This window comes from Phacochoerus africanus, chromosome 2, assembly GCF_016906955.1.
Source record: "Phacochoerus africanus isolate WHEZ1 chromosome 2, ROS_Pafr_v1, whole genome shotgun sequence".
In the NCBI taxonomy this organism is placed as follows: domain Eukaryota; kingdom Metazoa; phylum Chordata; class Mammalia; order Artiodactyla; family Suidae; genus Phacochoerus; species Phacochoerus africanus.
The window spans coordinates 94466714-94486229 of record NC_062545.1 but is presented as its reverse complement, the minus strand read 5'-3'; the positions used below and the strand labels follow the sequence as shown (position 1 = coordinate 94486229).

Genomic DNA, 19516 nt, shown 5'->3' with positions numbered 1-19516 from the left:
CAAATACAAGCTCATTCACAAGTTTGAACTTGCTTTATTTTATTATTTTAAATATTGAATAACACAATTTTATTTTTTCCCCAATAGGATAAAAGTTACACACAACTGGATTTTGTCTTTAATACACCATTGTAACTATATCGTTTAGAAATACGAAGTCATTTTATATGTTCTTTGTTACAGCAGTCATCACCTGAATATCCCTGAGCAACCACAGTTAATACCACATGAAACAAAATAATCCCCTAACTATGCTCTGTCTGAATTCCTGATCCAAGCATTTATGAGATACAGAAAAAAATTATTCTAAGCTATTTTTTTTGTGTAGCAATGGAAAACTGGAATAGAGCCAGTACATTATTTTTACAAAACCAAATTTCTTTGTATATTTTCTTCTATTAATCATCTAGATCAGCACCATATAGAGCCATGTGACCAATAGTCACTCTCATTTAACATTCTCACCTCTGAAATTAGTGCTTTGATTTGCTTGCATGTTTGTCTTTTTAGATGATTTTAATGATGGCATGATATGTACCTAAACAACAGAAGAACTAGCTGGACACATTAAGGCTATGTTGGAGCTCTCATCATGGCTCAGTGGAAAGGAGAATGTCTAGTATTCATGAGGACATAAGTTTGATTCCTAGGATGCTCAGTGGGTTAAGGATCCAGCGTTGCCATGAACATTGCCACGAGCTGTGGTGTAGGTCACAGATGTGGCTCAGATCAGGTGTTGCTGTGGCTGTGGAGTAGGCCAGCAGCTACAGCTCAGATTTGTCCCCTAGCCTGAGAACCTCCATATGACACAAGTGCACCCCTAAAAACAACAGCAAAAAAAGGCTACGTCAAAAATAAATTGTTTTTACAATGATTTTTAATGAAGAGATAGATTTTTTTAAAGGAGCCTCATTCATTATTTACCAGTCCAGTTCAATTGAAAATGAATCTAAATGTGTCAATAGTGTTTTCAAGGAAAACATCTATAGGAAAGAAAAGACTTGGTTTTCTTAACAATGCTTATTGCTCTTTGTTTAGACCCTAAAATGACTCTTGCTTTTCATGTGCCATCTTTCTCAATCAGGAAGTGTTAGAAAAAATAATGCAACAATTTTTCCTAGTACATTGATTTTAATTTCTCTTAATATTTCTTCAACTAAAGAATTCATAGTTAAGTCAAGTAATCTTGGTAAATAGATAATTCTATATTGGGGCAAAATAGTTAAAAATAGTTAAATCCACATCATATTATTTCCTTGAAAAAGCAAGGATACATTCATGTGTTTTTATTTAATAAAGAATAAGGTGTAAAACTCTGGAGATGTCACTAACATGTTTCTGCCATATGTTGAAGCATTTCTACAGAGATTTAGGCTAATTGGTAGAAGAGTAGAACAGAGAAATGAAAAAAAAAATGATGAAGAAAAAACCTGACCTTTTTCAGATGTCTACTTCAATTCTTAGGGTAGATCAGTCTCTCCTAGTTTAGAATTTGGGGGGGGGGAGTAAACATTAAAAAAAAAATGTTACCATACACAAAATCATACAGTATCTTTCTGTAAAGTGTCTATAGCTAATTTTTAATTAGATTAAGTTTTAAATCTGAAAAACTAACATCGATGTGTTGAATGGGTAAAATTTCTGAAAATATAAGCTAGAGTCATTCAGAAATTATTCTCCAAAGACTTTCTATATAGTACATTTATTAACCAATGTCTTTTTGAAAACAAAACAAAACATGTAATAGCTAAGTAAGTAAGGAAAGGAACAAAGATATTCAAAATGATTTTTAGGGTGGTATTATTATGATATTGGTTATTAAATAAGTGATTCTTTATTTTCAGTAAAATGGGTCCTAATCATGCAGTTTGTTGGGTATGATAGAATAATTTGCTAATAATGACATTTGAGGAAAATTTTGTTTCTTATTGTCAGGACAACACTGTTGCTATGTCAGATATTCTAGGCATAAAACAACATGCTCAAGAATGAGTAAAGACAAAGGGCATACACAGTATGCATTCAATAGTTGATACACATTTGGATTATTTTCAGTTTAGTATATTTTTTCTTTCTTTGTTTTTTCCTTCCTTGCTCCCTGCCTTCTTTCCTTCCTTCCTTTCTCTCTCTTTCTTTCTTTTCCTTACTTCCTCCCTCTTTCCCTTTCTTTTCTCACTGTCTTTCTTTCTTTCCATTCCTTCCTCCCTCCCTTTCTCTCTCCCTCACCTCTTTCCATTGCCTTTCTCTCTCTTTCTTTTTCTCCTTCTTTTGTTCTTTCTTCTTTCTTTGCATCTCTTGCTGTAGAATATCAACATTTGTGTAAGTTTCATAATCATCAATATAACTTCTTTTAGTACAAAGCCAGGTAATAATCCATAGAATCATATATGGGATCTGCAAGACAACGCAACTCAAAAATTTGATCTTTATCTCTGCCAGATCTGTAATATTCTAATGTTTTACTACATAAAATTTGACAGTTATTTCGATACTATTTATGAATTTATATATCTCCAGTATTAAACTCTCAACAAGCTTAAATCTATCTCTCATACCACTTAGAAGAGTAGCACTTTAAAATGTAAATATCTACAGTAATCTTTAATGATAATTAAGGCTGCCCTAGGTTATGCTTTCATATTATTTCATTATATAAGTGCTTATAAAATTCTGAAAATAATAACTTATACTCTCCAAAAGAGGGAACTGGATTTCAGGAAAAGTGAATTATCAACTTATTGGCATAACTATAAATATCAGAGCTAGGACTATGTCCTATATCATTAGATCTCTTTTCCAGTTCTATGCATCTCCTCCTTCCCCTGAGACATCATTTTATACCAGAGGCCAAAGTGAAGCCATGTAATCATTTTTTACCATGTAGTTCATTGCACATAGAATCAGGCTGTTTTAAATCACACACAAAAAGGAAATCATGTTTTCTATCCCAGAAGAGAATTAGTGTGTTTTGTCCTTGAAGCATCCCTGAGGACTTCAGGAAGAACCAGAGAACCTGGTATAAGAGTCCAAATGCTTAATATTGAGCAATTGGACTCATACCAAAAGAGGATAATTTTGAGTTAGTAGTTCGTTTCCTCAGTTAAGATGAAAGATTTTTTTCATCACTTACAAAATATTTTAGAGGCTATACCCATGAATCTCAAACTAGATTTTATGTTTTAATATTTACCTATGAGATATCTATTTTAGTTAACTCAGAATTAAAGAATGAATGAGGAAATTTAAGGGAACACAGTATGGGAAATAGGAAAGACTTTACATATTTAGCTCAATAGCTATAAATTTGAAAATTATTTTAATTTATTTGATTAGGGATAATAGTCAGAATAAGGGGAGTAGAAATAATTGGCTGTATTTAAGCTTTAGGAAAATTATGGAATGGAAAGAAAATCATTAACCAGCTATTGGTTATATACCATTTGATTATTATTTTTTCTCTCATGGAGGGATTTAAGTGAATTTAAAATTTATTTCACTATTTAGCTGATAACTCTAGAAGCTACATCAAAGTTTTTGTTTTGTGTGTTTTATATTAATTTCCTAATCTACTAAGCTTCATTTGAAAAAAAAAGTATCAAATATATAAACATGTTATTTTGTATTGTTTCTAGGGGATGACAGTTCCAAAATTGTGGGTGTCATAATGGGTCAATGGAAAATAGCTCAGCACACTGTATAGCAACAGAGAAATTTGTACTTTAATAATCCTGGTGCTGCTAGCAATTTACTATGTGAGCTTGCTCAGTTCATAGGTCTAGCTGGTCCTCAATTGTGTCATCTATAAAAGAATACTGAATTATTTAGTTTGCAGGTAGATATATAAATTACATGAAATAATGTATATACAATTTATAACCTCTTGTAGCCACTTACACTATTTATGGTTGCTGTTATCACAGCTTTCTTTTCCTCAAGCTTAAAGCTTGTGATACTGTTTTCATGTTTATTACTGTATGTTCCCAGCTTTTTTGAGAGTAGGACTCAAAGAGCTACTTTGAGTTTTCCAGAATAATGCAACTAATTTTAGTTTTCCAGAATAATGACATTGTTATAGATTTGAGATCAACTTTCTAGCCTCCTTCTCTCACAGTAAAATTAGCTAGATATAAAAACAATTAGTTCTAATTTTATTAAATATTAGTTGACAGAAGTCCTTGTTTCAAGAGCATCTTGTATGAAGTAAATCAACCATATTTTTTTATTGTCCATTCCTCCAGTTCCTTACAGTGAAGTAGATAATTGCTATAATTGAACATGATTTGCAATAAAATACATATTCATTCAATGTCTTGCACTACAAAATCAGAGATATCAGAGTTATGAGAAAATTACTATGGACAATATTATCACAGAGATTTAAGTGTTATTGACATGTCTCACATCAGGTTGTAATTAAAGAGATTAATTTTAGATGCTGTATATCATTTAATATTGGAATTTACTGGGTTTAGTCACATAAGAATGATATTTTAATGTAATGTGTATGATATAACTTAAGTATAACAAAAGAAGAGATACTTAGATTCTAGTTTGCAGTCCATTCCTCGCTCAAAGCTTTGATAAAAATTTGATTTCATAGCTCCTTTTTTATTTTGTTGGACTTAAGAAAAATTTGAAAAAATGTCATATTTCATATGAGAGCATCCTTTGCATATAATTAACACTTCAAAAAACATATTTAATGCATCTCATAAATTAGAATTCTTAGTCTGACCATGTTAATATCGTTGAACAAGACATGCATAGAAATCTTGATGAATCTTAGTATCCTCTTATTTGAGGGATAAAACTACTTTCCTAGGTCACACTAAGTGTTAAATCTGAGATTTCAATATAAGGTCTTAGAATTCAAATATAATATTTTTTTATCTTCCACAATTGTGCTTCTTTAAACACATCAGTTAAATAAAGGTTAGAACCATAATGAAGCTAAAATTTCCCAAAAAGTATGTCAACTAACACATATATTTTAAAGGATTCCCTTTAGTTAGATGACCTATTGGTGCATTTTTCAAAATTTGCTTGAGTATTTTTTATTTATCCTCGCTTTGTTTCTTTCTATCACCCAAGTCCCGGTTTGTATCAGATTCTATTCAGTAAATATTTTGTATGTAGTATATGGATTCTTGAAAGAGAGGGTGAAAAAAATAAATTTTTGTTATTTATTTATTGGCCATGCCTAAGTCATGTGGAAGTTCCTATGCCAGGGATCAAACTTGTGCCACAGCAGTGACCCAAGCCAATGCAGTCACAAAACCAGATCTTTAACCTACTTCACCACAAGATAACTCAACATAAACACATTTTTAATGTTCAAACAATATAGTTAATGCATTTTAATGCTAACAATTTATTGTTTTATAAGATATATTAGTAATGCAACCATTCGAACTTAACTAGTTTTTATAATACATTTCTGTGTATATGTATGTTTAAATGAGTAATAGGTCAGTGGTCTGAATTAAAGAAATCAGTATTTGCCTAAATTATATATTTGCACTGTATAATTCTTCAAGGATTAAATGAGGCTTTTTTCCTTAGTTTGGAAATCCCACATTTAAAAACCTATTCATTGTATGTACATATTAAGAAAAATTTTTACATGAATCTGAGAGGGATGTTCTCGGAAAATAAAAATATGTGACTTTTTTTCCCTTCTAATAGTAGTTTTAAACTGATTTGCTCATCCTCCTGTTTGATGTTTGGAAGTCTCAAAATAACATAAAAATAGGTGTTTCATATTAGGAAATCATTTGATAGAACTTAGTCGTATGCACAGTAGGTTTTTCACTCTTTAAGATAAGTTTTTATCTATAACATCCAGAGGAAAAACAAAGAGTCACCATGCTGATATCTTGGTCTAAATACAACAGATACAATATTTAATTGTTTCAATGATAGAGGCTTTAGACATAGATACTGGTGACTCTAATATTTTGATTGTTATGCACTTTTATTTCTTCATACCCCACTGAATAAGCAACAATCTTAAGGCATAGGGAGAGAGAGCAATCATAAAACACCACATTGCAGCTTATACTCTGATGTGCTTCTTTTATCAATAGCTTCTATAAATAGTTTTATTATCTATTATCAAGAGATATTTACAGTCTGCCCTTTGGATACAAAAATTCCACCTCCTTGGATTCAATCAAATGTAGATCAAAAATATTGGGAAAATAGTAATTTCCAGATTTCAAAAACGAAAATTTTAATTTGCAGTGCACCAGCAACTATTTATATGGCATTTTCATTGCATTTACAATTATTTGCATGACATTAACATTGTATTATGCATTATAAGTAATCTGTACATGATTTAATGTATATGGGAAGATGTGTGTAGATTACGTATAGTCTTAGCCCATTTTACATAAGAACTTGAGCATCCTCTCATTTGGTTATGGGGGAGGGGATTCTGGAACCACCCCACCCCTACTGAGGAAAAATTGTATTTTATAGTAATTATAGAAACTTCATAAGCAATATGATACATTAAAGGCATAACCATAAATTATCTTTGATAGAAATATATCTCAAAATATACAATATTTGTAGGAATGAGTATATTTATAGACAAAAACTTTGAATTGCCATTAAGTTAAAATTTGAGAACCAGGGAATTTCCGTTGTGATGCAGCAGAAACGAATCCCACTAGCAACCATGGGGTTGTGGGTTCCATCTCTGGCCTTGCTCAGTGGGTTAAGCATCCAGTGTTGCTATGAGCTGTGGTGTTGGTTGTAGACATGGCTTGGATCCTGTGTTGCTGTGACTGTGGTGTAGGCTGATGGCTGTAGCTCCAATTTGACCCTTAGCCTGGGAACCTCAAATATGCCACAGGTGCAGCCCTTAAAATCAACAACAACAATAACAAAAAATTGACAACCTATAACCATAAAATAAACTGCAGAGGCCAAAAGTTTACAATGTAGTTTTATGTGTTTCAAGAAGCAAAGTTATTAAACAAAGAACCAAACCAAAACAACAATAAAACAATAATCTGCATTGTTTGCAAACTTGGTACATTTATCTACGGAATAAAGTCCATTCACCACACCCAGTTACTAATGAAATGAGATCATAACCAGAATAGAGGACATAAAATGATTTGATTGCAAAAGCCTGTCTCATATGATACCAGAGTCCAGCTCCAGCAGCCAGGGTGTTCCTGTGGCGCTAGACAGTGTCAGCGGATGCACATGGAGACAGCCTCTTTGTCCCTTCTTTCAGGGCACTGGACTGCTCAAATTTTATTAGCATGGGTAGCAGTTTATATAGACTGCTATATAACTTACATCACAGTGCTTAGATCATATTTTTAAAGGTTAAATTTTAGACTACATGGTACAGTAGATATACACTGTGTCCTAAGAATTTTAATTAAAACTGACAGATACAATGCATCATGTAAAACTATAATGGGTACAAAACATCATGCGGAAAAAACACTATATGAAAATAAGGTGATTTGGTACAAAACGTTTTGTGGTTACTCTAAGCAAGTACCACCCTTTATTGCTTTAAGCTAATCTTTAATAACTAGAAAGGTCACAAGCACAAAAATTTGACATTTACAAAAACTCATTTTTTAGATTAAAGCTTGGGGTACTAACTTCAAAGCATTATGGTCTGGGGACAATATGAGAAAATATTTTTTTATATCAAAGGAACTTAATATCCTAAAACTTAAAAGCTTACTGCAAAGTTCATTAAAAGCAAGATTATTATTATGTTTTTTCCATCAAGAATAATGTATGTCTAACCTATTCTAACCTATTATACATTCCACAATTACCTACCTCTGAGACCTATTTTTACTTGTAACAAACTAATGAATACTTTGTTTTTACCTACATTAGATCTGAATAGGGGGAATTCCACCAAGGTGAAGCTCTTATTATTTCATTACTGTTCCAATTTTTTGTTGTTCCAACTTTATTGAGTCACAAAACAATATAGGAAAATAACAAAGAATACCAAATAACAGGAAAGGCTGAATAATAAGTTAATAACAGGAAAGACTGCTTTTTCAAGAAGCGACTTTTATTCTTGCACTGTTGTGCAAAGCCTTCATTTTGTTGTTGTTGCCATTGCTGTCGGGTTAGCAGGTGAGCCTCATTGTTTTTAGAGCTTGCCCTCGGAACTGTGCCACCAGGTAAGCCCTTTTCTGTATTTCTAAACCTGCCCTCGGAGCTGTGCCATCAGGCTAGTTCCCTTCCCTGGCCTCCTGCATCTCCTCGGCTCCCTGCAATATGACAAGTTGAAAAATAAAAACCAATAATCTAGGACATTTTAAAGTTAAATAATTTTCACATTGATTATGTTCAATACAATCTTATGATGTAAGAGTATTTACTCCATTTTACTAATGGTAAACTGTATGCATGTTGTAGAAAATCTAGGATTAGCATTCAGATGTGTATTTTATATTATAATATTTTTGGATTAAAAATTCCTATATTAATTTTTCTTTGTGAATTTCAATATGATGTGATATTAAAAATGTAGTAAATTAATATACTGGAAATTAAATCTAATGCACATAAATTGACACAATTTTTAACGTGACATATTTAGCCAATAACAAAATGAAATAATTTCTTTATTTATACAGCATAATGCATCCACTTGGACTCAACTTTATGATCACTGTCCATTCCTTCACTGCAAGGAATTTTAATCTACCCTTCTAGAAACAAACATGAGTTTGTAATTGAGTGGACTCTATTTTTGCTGGATACTGCCTTTAGAACTTAATAACTGAAATGTCAGGGTTGCCATCAGACATGGATTTATACAGCAGTTCAGATGAAAAATATGACTGATGTCACCATGTTTATATTGATAGGCTTTACAGATGATTTTGAGCTGCAAGTTTTCCTATTTCTAGCAATCTATCTTTTTACTCTGATAGGAAATTTGGGATTGGTTTTATTGGTCATCATCGATTCTCGGCTCCACAACCCTATGTACTATTTTCTTAGTGCCTTATCATTCTTGGATGCTTGCTATTCCTCAGTTATCACCCCTAAAATGTTGGTCAATTTCCTATCAGAGAATAAAACTATTTCCTATCTTGGATGTGCAGCACAGATGTTTCTCTTTCTCACTTTTGGGACCACAGAATGCTTTATCTTGGCTGCAATGGCATATGATCGCTATGAAGCCATCTACAGGCCCCTCCTATATTCAGTTAGAATGTCACCCAGAGTCTATGTGCCACTTATAATCTTCTGCTACATTGGTGGCATCTTGCATGGTGCTTTACACACAGTGGCTACTTTTAGCCTATCCTTCTGTGCATCTAATGAAATTAGACATGTCTTCTGTGACATCCCTCCACTCCTTGCTCTTTCCTGCACTGACACTCACACAAACCAGCTTCTTGTCTTCTACTTTTCTGGCTCTATTGGGATATCCACTATATCGATTGTCCTGGTCTCTTACGGTTTCATTCTGTCAGCCATTCTGAGGATGCATTCCGCTGAAGGGAGAAGAAAAGTCTTCTCTACATGTGGCTCTCATCTAACTGGAGTGTCAAGTTTCATGGTACTGTTCTTTTCATGTACGTGAGACCAAATTCCAGCTATGCCTTGGATCATGACATGATAGTGTCTGTGTTTTATACTATTGTGATTCCCATGCTGAATCCCATCATCTATAGTTTGAGGAACAAGGATGTAAAAGAGGCAGTGAAGAGAGTGTTTGGGAAAAAAATGATTTGCTAATAAATTATATTTTTCACATTAAACATAAAATTGAAAGAAATTGAAACATGCTTATTGTCTTCATATCAAAAAGTTATAATTAAATTATTTGTTTTCTTTAAGTTTATGAATGTCTTCCTGTCCTCCTTGTATATTTTAAAATAAAGATCATAGCCAACCTACTACCTATGGAGGCTTTTTTTGTTGTTTGGTCACACCAAGCATAAGGAGGATCCTGAGACAGAGGTCAAACCTGAGTGGTAGCTGCAATCTACATAGCAGCTGTGACAATGTTTAATTCTTTAACCCATCATGCCAGGCCAGGGATAAAACCCAAATCCCTGCAGTAACCTGAGCCACTGAGTGGGATCCTTAACCCACTGCACTAAAGTGGGAACTCCTATGCAGTTTTATATACACACACACACACTACAGACACATACATATGTAAATACGCAAATACATGCACATGTATACATATATATGTATATATGCTAATAATGGTAATATTAGTTTGCTAGGGCTGACATAACAAAGTACCATAGACAGATTGTTTAAAGAACAGAATTTTTTTGTTTAAATAACAGAATTTTGGGAGTTCCCTTCATGGCACAGCGGTTAACTTATCCAACTAGGAACCATGAGGTTGCAGTCTCGATCTCTGCCCTTGCTCAGTGGGTTAAGGATCCAGCGTTGCCATGAGCTGTGTGGTGTGGGTTGCAGACGTGGCTCGGATCCCGCATTGCTGTGGCTCTGGCCTAGGCCAGTGGCTACAGCTCCGATTCGACCCCTAGCCTAGGAACCTCCATATGCCGTGGGAGTGGCTCAAGAAAAGGCAAAAAGACAAAAAATGAAATAAAAAATAAATAAATAACAATTATATTTTCTCACTGTTCTGGAATCTATATATCTGAAGTCAGTGTAAGGGCAGCACTAATTTCTTCTGATGCTTCTTTTCTTCATTTCTTGATGGCATCCTCACTCTCTGTCATCAAGTTATCATTTGTTCTCTGAATTTATGTGCCTGAATCTCTTCTTACAAAATCAGTAGTTACATTGTCTAAGACCCACCCTAAAGCCATCTTGTTCACTTAATTGCCTCTTCAAAGACTCTATCTCCAAATACAGTTACATTCTGAGTTATCGGGGCCTAAGAATTCAGCCTGAAAGTATTGGATTTATTTGCAAGTATACAAACACAAATACACACACACACAGAGGCACACACGGTTCCATGCTTGCATGCGAACATATGCAGAGGAATATTCACATGTAATCTTCACGTTAAATCTTTATGTAAACTGTTAACTTTCATCCCCATATATCTCACTGTTGGACAGGCTCCAGTGCAAGTATAAGTTACTTTACAATTATATCTGATAAGCAATTATCTCATCTATAGCAATATCACAGCTCATGTATTCCAATCCACTTGCATGGAGTCATTGGCATCTGGCTCCAGATTATATAACCCTGCGTCATCCTTACATCTACACATTTGCAGCAAATGAATCCCAGCCTTTAATTCAGAGACCACAGATTCCGTGTTCAAATTCCTGGTGTCATGACCATGCTGTTTGAGAGGATACATTTCTTTTGCTTTCATTTGTTCAGTCAACATGTCCACTAAACCCACTCTATATTACTTCCAAGTGTACAGACACTAGGAATTAGCATTTATCAAGATCATATTTAAACTTAGGAATCATCATGGGTTTCCCTACTGGCTCTGACTCAGCTTTGACTCAGTTCTATTGGTTCTGCTTTTCTTGAGATCCCTGACTAATGCAGACTTTGCTACTGAGAATAGCTGTAGGGAATCCGAATTTTAAGGATTAATTATATAAATGTGTTCTGGCATCTCTGGAACTGGATGCCTAAGATGATTAAGCATTAGTATTATCTAAAGACACCAATGATGATTTCTAGTAATATTCTAGTAGTCTTCACTGATAGTCTGTGGTGTGGTCTGACAATAGAGCTATTCAATTATTACAATTGGTTACTTGTAATAAAGTAGAAGGATCAAGGATCGGGGTGGCTAAGTGTATGATATTTTCACACATTTTTAATCTGGCTAATTAATATAACAAGATTGATTTGTTGCTTCTAACATCATTGGGCAAATTAGGGAATGGAAAGTATAATCTCATGGCTTCAACTGCCCAACTTGAGAGCTACATAAATGTCTTCAAAGTTTTATTGCCTGCACTTATCTCTAGTAGTGGCAGAAATAAGTTTTCTGAAAATGCAATGCAGAATCACCATTCTCACAGACTATCTACTATTAAAATGAGGGCACTGTGATTGTAGAATAAAATGAATCCTTAAAATTGTAACAAGAACATGTGAGAAGTCCCTGATGAAGTTGGGATATTGATCCTCTAAATTTTTATCAGTCTATCTGGCCAATAGATATAGTGTTACCATTCTGATCACTTTGTTGGAGATAATTCTAAAGATAACACAGATAACTCTGTACTGGCCAAGGGGAGTGTTAAGGCCTCTTCTGAGGCAGTCATTGTGCAATTCAATGCTGATTCTCATCAGGACCCACCCCCAACACCCTTCTTTCCTTCTAGACCTATAACTACACAGGAGTCCTACAAAGCCCATAAAGGTGAGGTATGAAGTGTGACTCATGTAGAGGTATGCTACTCTTGCAAAGAACTGATTTCTCTAATTTACGTAGACAGTAATATGAGGAACATGTGTGGCTATTGAGGGTGAGGGACAATGGTGGAGAGAATATAATGTTAAATCAGAGCAAATTTATTGCTAGGGTTCTTCTAAGCCAAGATTCTTCTTTCATGTTGCCGATGGCAGAGTTAAAAAGAACTCTAATAGGTTTGCTTGGTTAGTTGGCTAAACAGGGAGCAAAAGGTGAGCTAATTGGTAATGGCTAACCTGCCTTGGTTTAATATAGGGAAAGTGACTCAAAGTCTTAAGGAGGCTGGGATGTTATAGTGCATTTCTCATTTAAGATCTATTCAGTCACACTGGGAGTGTGCAAAAGACATGCCTTTCACTAGCAAGGTGAGACATACATTTGTGAAGGGAGCCCCAGCATTCTTGAAGATATCCGTGAATGGTCTTTTCCATAGGCCAGATCTTACAAAGGTCACAGCCGCTAAACTGGGAATTCTAAACGTAGTGATTTGAACTGGATCCCAGAAAGGTAGAAGCCACCTGGCAGCACCCAACTCTCAAAAGTAAGGTGGTCATTTGTGTTCCCCTGTGACTCAGCATGTTAAGGATCCAGTGTTGTCACCACTGTGGCTCTGGTTAGAGCTGTGATGTGAGTTCAATCCCTGGCCCAGGAACTTCCACATGCCACAGGTGCAGCCAAAAAAAAAAAAAAAGTAATGTGGTCTTTGTTACTGTAATGGACAGCAGAATCAGAATAGTTTGATTCACACAGACCTATGGCTTTGGCTATTTAATCCCGGTTTTCTTAGAAGTAAAATAGATAGGAAACATATTAAATTCTTACTTGATCTGTATAAGCAGAAAAGTTTCAGATCAAATGAACCAAAGTCTAACTGAAGTCATTAAAATAGCTAGTCATGGGTCCTTAATTCCCAGACTTGAACCAGTTTACAGACCCATAATCCTTTTGATGAAAGGTGCCCCTTAAGGAAGCACCTAGTAAAATACCCAAAAACTTATGTTTGTAATATTTACCCCAACCCTTCCCAAAGGGACCTAAAGATTTTTCCAGGGTTCCTGCACTGGGGAAAGGAAATAATCACGATTTTCTGGAACTGCTGAAAACTGATGCTGAACTGACATTGATTCCAGTAGAGACCCAAAATATCACGATGGCCTTCTAGTCAGAGTAGAACTTTATGCAGGTCAAGTGATTGTTAGAGTTTTAGCTCAGATCTGTCTCACAGTGAGCCCAGTGAATCCCTGAATCCATCTTGTGCTTGTTTTCCCAGTTCCAGAATGCATAATGGAATAGACACACTTTGCAGTTGACAGACTCCCCACATTCGTTACCTGAACTGTGGAGTGAGGGGTATTATGATGGGAAAATGAAAATAGAAACCATGAGAACTGACCATGCATAGGAACATGGTATATCAAAAGCAGTAGCACATTCCTAGAGGCATTAGTGCCACTGGCAAGGACTTAAAAGATGCAAGTATCTTCTCAATATGTTCCCATTTAACTCTCCTATTTGACTGGTACAGAAGAGAGGTGTTGAAGGGCAATAGGGATTATCATAAGCTTAACCAAGTGGTGTCTTCATTCGAAGCTGATGAACCAGATGTGGTTTCATTGCTTGAGCAAAAGATCTCATACCATGGACCCTGATCTGGAGGTAATTATCTTCTCCACACTTGTCTTTGAGGCCCACCAGAAACTATTTGTTTTCTGTTAGTAAGACAAGCAATTGCAGTAATACACCTTCACTCTCTCACCTCCGGGGTGTATAAATTCTTTGATTCTATGTGTCATAATTTAGTTTGCAGAGCTCTTAATCACCTATCCCTCCTAAAAAGCATAATATTTTTCCATTATACTGATGGCATGATGCTGATTGGTGCTAGTAAGCAAGAAGTAGCAACTACTCTTGTTACTGGTAAAGTTTTTTCCTATCACAGGATGGAAAATAAATCCAACTAGATTTCAGGGGCCTTCTACCTCTGAAATTTCTAGAGGGCCAATGAATATGCAGCGTGTTGGGATCTCTTCTAAAATGACAACTGAGAATGTACACATTTATATAAATGTATGACTGGGTCACTTTGTTGTACAGCAGATGTTGGGAAAACAGTGTAAATCAACTATGCCTTAATTAATAAAAAAAGAAAAATGAGTTGTTGTATCAGGCATCTTCTACAACAAAGAGGCATAATGTCTAGTAGGCCTGTCTGAATTTTGGAGGCAACATATTGGAGTGTGTTCCTATGGCCCATTTACCAAGGGACCCAACAAACTTCTAGTTTTGATTGGAGCCCAGAGCAGAGAATGCTTTGCAACAGAGTCCAGGCTCCTGTGAAAGCTTCTCTATCACTTGGTCCATATGTTTCTGTAGACCCAATGGTACTCAAAGTGTTCATGGCAGATAGGGATGCTATTTGAAGCCTTTTGCAAAGCCCTTAAGGAGATTATAGCTCAAGCCCTTAGGATTTTAGAGCAACACCCTTTCATCCTCTGTGGATAAATACTCTTCTTCTTAACAGTAAGCTCTTCCTGCCACTGGGTCTAAGTAGACACTGAACCCTTGACCATTATCCAGAAAGTTACCATAAACCTGAGATACCTATTATGAACTGGTATCATATGATTAACATGGTAAAAACGGGAGTTCCTATTGTGGCTCAGTGACTCACAAACCCTACTAGTATCCATGAGGATGTGAGTTAGTTTATCCCTGGCCTTGCTCAGTGGGTTAAGGATCTGTTGTTACTGTGAGCTGGCGAGTAGGTCACAGACCACAGCTTGGATCTGGCATTGCTATAGCTGTGACAAAGGCCAGCAGTTGTAGCTCTAATTCAGCCCCTAGCCTGGGAACTTCCATATGCCACAGGTGTAGGCCCTAAAAAAAAAGTTAAGATGTTTTCCTTAAAGACAATATGTGTACTCAAATAATTAAAAGAATATATGATATTTGATGTTTAGACTTATACTTACCATATTTTATGTTTCTTTAGTTTATTTCTAATATGAAATTTCCACTGGTATCATGTAACTGCAGGTGAAAAGATTTGTTTGACATTGCTGGTAGATCAACACTGATAAGAAGATATTTTTTTTTGTTTTCTTTTACTGAAGTTTCTTTTTCAATTTTAAATAGTTCTTAACATTTTGTCAATGTGTAACTGAAGCATAATAATAACTGCATATCTGAAGCTTACGATTTGATTGTAACTTGTATGTGTACACACCAGTGAAACCATCATCTCAGACAAGACGGTACCTATCATACCTAGAAATGTTCTCATCCTCTCCCCTTCACCATTCCCTGACCCTCACAAAATAATGAAATTGAAATTTAATTCCATTGTGGCTGGAGGATATATTCTGGATTGTTTTTTAATATTCTTTTTTAATTGGTGCTGATTTTGGTCTATCTTGATGAACACTTTAAAAAGATACATAAGTTATTGTGCTGGGAGTTATAGATTAAACACTTTGGTCATGTATTTTTATCCTAATTTTCAATATTTAATAATGTGTGTGCTTTATGCCTTTTATGATTACTGAATGACCTTTCCAAATGTGATCTACATTACTCAGCACAGAGACTTTTATTTCAGAGGAGACTCATATTGTGAAGGAAATGTCCATATATAAAGCAACTAGAAAATCTATCATGTATGGGCATTCCAAAACAACTGAAATGCAGATTCAAAATAGAAAGAGATTGGGAAATTTTTAAAGTCTAAGAATAACATACAGTTTAGAGAACAAGAGAGACATCTGTATAATAGATCCCAAAACTTTAAGTAGCCCTTTGTAAATCAGTTGAAATTTTAGTCCATCTTTATATCATTTGTATATGACCTTTAGTCTCTTTCTATGTGCTCTTTCATTGTCAGGAGTCTAGTTGGACTTTTTTGCCACCGGAATGGAAATATTTCCATTGTTGGAGAGGACAAGTTGGAATGGTGAAGTGATATTCTTGTATATTAATGTTCCCTTGGCCAAAGGTAATCATATAGATAAATCAAGAGGTCAGTCTAGGAATGATGACAAAAAATGGATACAAGAAGAAATGATTTATTATTAACATGATTAATGACTCTCTAATTTTCTATATTTATACATAATATTTATAAAATATTTGCTCAATATGAACATTCAGTTCCCTTTTTTGCTTAGAAAATAGATTATGCTGTAAACATCATATTACACATAAATTATTTGTATTATTACTTCTTATACTTATATCCTTATGTATTCAGGCTTTTTATTTCCTGTGAGGGAATCACTTAGTAATGACTCCGTTGCATCTAAAAGTGTTCTGTTTCTTTAATAATGCTATTGTGGTATAGAGGAAAGGCATTAATAAAATAGAAAAATGGCATAATTTCAATCATAGACATTACTGCATATCACATCATCTGGTTTAGTTACATGTCTCTATTCACTAGTTTACAATGAAGGGGAAACTGATCTTTAAAACTAAAACATTGTAAATAACGTCTTACTTTTAAAGGTAAATAAACACAACTTGCCATAACTGAGGACATAAGGTTCTACTAAAAGGAAATTACATTTTATCTTACTAAAAATTTGAGAACATTACTGAAAAGTAGATTTCAATTAAGTCTATATATAAATTAAATACATGAAAGAATAATTTGTGTTATTTCAAATGTCTCACAATGCTGATAATTTGGGAAGAAATTTTCTCATTGCCTTTTTAACGTCTTTGTTCCTCAGACTGTATATCATAGGATTAAATGTGGGGTCAAATTGTGTAAAATAGAGAGAGCAGTTTGTCTATTCCTTCATACTGATGAGATTTAGGTTTTAAATAGGTGACAGTGGCTGATCCATAGAATAAAAATACGACAATGATATGGGAAGAGCAAGTGGAAAGGCTTTGGTTCGTCCTGTTTTTGATGGCAACCTTCGAGATGGTAGAGATAATTTTGACATAGAATCCAAGAATCAACAGAAAAGGAAGAGTGACAAATAATACGCAATATGTAGACCACCAGCTCATTCACAAAGATATCTCCACAAGCCAGCTGCAATAATGGGGGGATATCACAGAAGAAGTGATTGATTGGTTAGAACCACAAAAGGGGAGAGAGAAAATCTGGCATGTTTGTCCTATCTGGACTGGAAACCCACTGATCCAGGAGGCAACCACCAGCTGGACACAGACCTTGTGGTTCATGACTAAAGGATAATGTAATGGGTTACAAATGGCCACCATAGCGGTCATAGGCCATCACCGCCAGAAGGAAACATTCTGTGACTCCCAGCATAATGAAAAAACACATTTGTGTAGCACAGGTTAAAAAAGAAATAATTCCTTTCTGGGTCCAAAGGTCCATGAGCATCCTGGGAAGAGTGACCGATACATAACAGATTTTCTAGGAAGGAAAAATTACTGATGAAAAATACATTGGGGTTCTGAAGAGTGGCATCTACTTTTGTTATTAGAATAATGATGCCATTCCCCAAAAGGATAATCAAATAGATGACTAAGAAACCCCCAAAAAGAAACCAGTGAAATTGGGGAATATCAGAAAAGGCCCAAGAGAACAAATTCCATCATGATTGTAAGATTCGTTTCTGTAATTTTCAAATTATTTTCTCTCTGTAGATTTACATTTCTTGACTGCATTTTCTTCTTTTATAATTGGATCAAGACATGGGTTTGGTTGTGATAAATTCTTAGTTACTTTGTAAGACTTGTGTTCTGTGATTCTGGGAGATTTGATGTGAAACCAGGAGCTATAAACTCATCTGCAGAAAAAAATCAGTGCAATAAATAAGTTGCTGAAATTATGTTCCATGTTAGATCTGCATTTTAATTATACCATTATGATCCAAATGCCTAGGTATTTTAATTTAAATTATGATATGAGAAGGGAGTATGCAGATGACATATTTCTTTTGGTCAAAGCTGAAATTCAGCCATTAGTTGACCACTTTCATGATTTTCTTTACCAGTCAATCTGGTCCGTAACATGATATCCACCCTATAACATCTAACACAATATTCCACTGACTATTTATATGTCTTTTCTACCCTTGACACTACATGCAATGATTCAATCTATAAAGAATACAGGACAAGGCTCTGCCTCAATATGTTACTCCATAGATGCTTCTGAATTAAATTAAAAATAGAAATTACAATTAGAATTGGTATTTTCCAATAAGCAAGAAGAGATGATTAAACCTATAAGAATATAAAAGCCAATTTTTTAAAAATTTTCAACAGCATATGTTTCCAGCAATACTTATTCTAATCTTCTGAATTAAAGTAGATTGCATTGCTTAAGAAACATAACTTTTCGGCCTTTAACTGCTTTAATTATTAATAATATTTGGAAATAGTGCTTTATTTCAAGCCAAAATTAATTGTTTCTAGGAAAAATAAGATCAATAAATAAGAAGTTCACCAAAGTAGTCAATACTCTGTCTAGCACCCTCTCTGTGTACGACCCTGATTTGTTTGGGTGCCATAAACAATACTAGAACATGGGCTACGAAAGTTGAACCAAATGTTTCTTTTTCAGGAGATTATAATTTGAAAGAAAGAAATGCTTCACAAAATCCGCAACAGAAGGACAACCACTAATAAGAGGTTATTCATTCGCATAGAAATCTTTACCCATAATGGCAACTATTTACTTTATCATGAATATAGTAAAATATTTAATTAACTTAAATGCAATAAATCTCCTTTGAGTATAGTTCTCTTAATACTGCTATTTCTTAAAATGAAATAAACTTAACATCTTATCATTATTAACAATATACAATTAGAAATAGTATATATTTTAAATGCTTTCATCACATTAACTTTTTAATTCTAAAAGTCAGAAATCTACCTTAAATCCTGGTAATTTAAATAATGAATACAATTCTGGCCCATATTCATGAGTTTAGTTGTATGATATAATTTATTGAATGTTAATCATTAAATTAATAAAATTATCATGAAATACAAAATAATATCAAGATATTTACCACTTTTGATTTGGCTGATATAGCTTCTTATTGATAAGTATTTATAATACTTTAAAGTATTAAGTTGTTTATGATCTGTAAGATTTTTAATCAAGAAGTACACTTGCTTTTAAAGAGC

The 19516-nt window shown here is 34.3% G+C and overlaps 2 pseudogenes; one reads left to right on the top strand and one right to left on the bottom strand.

Annotated features, from left to right (window-relative positions):
- The first annotated feature begins 8787 nt into the window (after positions 1–8787).
- On the top strand, positions 8788–9750 carry LOC125121120 (olfactory receptor 5T1-like; annotated as a pseudogene).
- A 7314-nt stretch (positions 9751–17064) lies between these two features.
- Positions 17065–17980, bottom strand: LOC125120720 (olfactory receptor 10AG1-like; annotated as a pseudogene).
- Between the last annotated feature and the right edge of the window lie 1536 nt (positions 17981–19516).